This window comes from Phoenix dactylifera, unplaced genomic scaffold (genome assembly GCF_009389715.1).
Source record: "Phoenix dactylifera cultivar Barhee BC4 unplaced genomic scaffold, palm_55x_up_171113_PBpolish2nd_filt_p 001102F, whole genome shotgun sequence".
In the NCBI taxonomy this organism is placed as follows: Eukaryota; Viridiplantae; Streptophyta; class Magnoliopsida; order Arecales; family Arecaceae; genus Phoenix; species Phoenix dactylifera.
The window spans coordinates 15986-19182 of NW_024068448.1; positions in this window are offsets into that span (position 1 = coordinate 15986).

Sequence of the window (3197 nt, forward strand, 5' to 3'; positions counted from 1 at the left end):
AGATTAATTCTTTATTCTGCTCTTTCATGTAAATTACTTGAGAATAACAAAAAGAGGGAGAGATAAAGAAAAGAAAATGAACAATTATTCAAGGAAAGTAAAATCTAAGTAAAGGCAAATACTCCAATCTTTAGGAAAAGCAAAACAAGCATAATATATTTGGCACATTTGTGAGACTAATATGAACATTCCTTTGGAAGAGATAAAATCCGTAATTAATTACAGGAAAAGTTTGAAGTGAACATTTTAACCCTTCTATATTGCTCATCATAGGGATGGTGTCAATGGGGAGGCTAGTGGTAGTACCCGACACTATTTGACCTAACTATTCGGTGTAGGGCATATTAGGGACGGCACAAGAGGGAGGCTAGTGGTAGTACCTCGTGCCCCTTCCAACTCCACCGGATAGGGAGCAAATAGAGTATAGAGCATAGAAAAGTAAAACCAAAAGAAATGAAGATTAGAATGTTCACTAAGTGGTTAAAGGAAGAAATTCAAAAATGAGGAAATGAATGACAAGATAAATGAAAGTATATAAAAAGCTTGTGAAAAGCCAAATGAAGTTTCGATCACTTGAAAACACACCTTAAGGATAAAATCAGTGTAGAATTATATATAAATAGGGAGAGTTTATTTGAAAAGAATAAATTTTGATCCTTGACATGCTTGCTCTTAATGTTTTAATACATGATGTTATGACTTAATGCATATTATGTTTTGCATGTGACATGATGTTATGAATTATGTGTTTTCAATATTCAAATAATAAAGATCTTTCCTAAATATAACTTGTAATGCTTCATGCCTATAAAATTTGATTGAAATATGTTATTACCAACAACAACATCATTTTGTTTGAGTGAATATATTTTGAAAAATAAAAAAAAGAATAATTTGAATTTGCAAATTAGGCAAAATAAATTAATTCTGATTTATCTTTTATCTTGCCTAACATTGGTACATAATATCCTGATACTTGTTAAATTGCTCCAATTTGTGCCAAAATTAAATGTTAATTACAAAGATTCTGAATGTGTTCTAATACTTTTGAAATATGTGTTTTCAATCTTAATAACTTAAGATGAGCTACAATGTAGAAGATGCATATCTCAAATTATAATCCTGAAAGCTTTCTTGAAATTTTTTATGAAATTCAGAATCTGATTTTGTATAAAAGCTTAAACTTAATTTAAAAAATGCTTCTATCATTGCATTTTTGTAACTTTCATTATATGCTTCAATGATTGCATCATTTTGAGGAATAACTCAATATGATTCCTGGATGAAAACTACGGTCTAAGAAAAATAGAATTAATTTTGATGCCTTGATTGTTTGCTCCGATACGCATCTGAAACATATCATTTTCTATCTTATAAGTTTATTAAAATTAGTCTAAATGATGCATTTTTCAATGATCTTGATTGCGAACAAATGTTTCTAAACATATGATGTTATTTTGATATTAAAAAGATTTATCGTGCTTCATATATACATTGCTGAAAAACTATGACTAAGAAATTAATATTTTGAATATACACTCCTGTATTATTAAATGCTTCTATCATTAAAAAGAAAAGCTATTCTTAAGAAGAGAGTTAATGATCCTAAAGCTTAAAATATTTCAACTCACTCCAATAATTCTTATAGGAAAGAAAATGTAATTACTTTTGAAAGAAATTTGAGCTTCAAAAGAATTATTTTCTGATTAATATTTTCATACATATTTAAAAAAATTAAGAAGAAATATAATTTATTCTTGAAAGATTAAAAAGAGTGATTGCTATAAATTTTGAAAAAAAAAATTCTGGATCACTCTATATTCTTGATATTAAAGAAGAAAAGAAAGTTTAAAAGAAAATGCATCTTTTGAGGGGGAGCTTTAAATACTCAATCTCTTTATTGAAAATTATCTTCAAACTCTAAACTCTCAAATGTGATAATTAATTAAGGGGGAGAAAGAAAATTTCAGAGGGAGAGATCATATAGAACTTAATCATGTAAATTCACATCTAAAGATGAGAGAAAGAATACTAAATGTAAAGTGGTATTAAACTTTGTGCTTAATTAGATTGCTCTTATTTTGCTATATACTTAATATATTCAAAAAAAATTATTGGATTTTCATTCATGCCTTCTTTGAATATTATTCTTGATACTTCTTGAAATATCTTGAAAAAGATTCCATCTACACTTGATTTGAAAACTATCTTTGGAATCTACGTTTAGAGATCTCTTCTGGCTCACATCTTAAATGTCTCATTTTTAAAGCCAAACTTTTCATCCTTGATTTTGATGTGATCCAATCATACTTTTAAAACTATCTTAATTGGCTCTGATCTATACTCATTATCTTGCCCTGACAGTATTGTCTTGAGTCACATAATTTATATTCTTGCAATAATTTGGCATGCAATGAATGAAATATTGTCTTGTGCTTAAATATTTCATTATTTGCAATTTTTTTTTTTGATATTGTCAAAAAAATATATATATATATATCTGAGTATATGCTCATAGTGCTTTATGTTTTGAATTGAATATCAATCAGCTTAGATTGAAATATGTTGATTAATGTTAAAGCTGATTAACTCTAAAGCATTATCATGAAGTATGTTCTTAAAGTATCTCCCAAACTTTGTATTTGTTTTGACTTATATTTGCTCTTTGTGGTAGTTTGTATTTCTTCTCTAAAATATAGTGCTTTTGGCATTGACAATGTTTCTCTTGAGTCATGATCTTTGTGATTGTCATAACAATACTATCCATTGCTATTCATTCTTTTTGATGATGACAAAAAGGGGGAGAAAGTATAAGAGAGAAACTAGAAGCAAATTCTATAAGAAAGATAATTCTATAAACAAAGACCGTATAAGGAAGAAAATATAAAAGGTATATATTGTATACTTACAGGGGAGACATGCATCATACACTTAAGGGGGAGACATTTAACAAAGAGAAAATCTGAATCTGGCACATAATCATAGAGATTTTTCTTGCCTCGATACATGACTTGAAACTCTTGCTTTGACACAAACTTTTGAAAATTTTGTCTTAATGAAATACAAGAGTAAGGGGGAGCAAAGCTAAAACTCATTTGGCATCTATTTGGATAGGATAGGAGGAGCTCTTGGTTCATTTATATAAACTCTAAATAAGACTATTTTGAAACTCTTGAACCAAAAGTACTTTATGAATA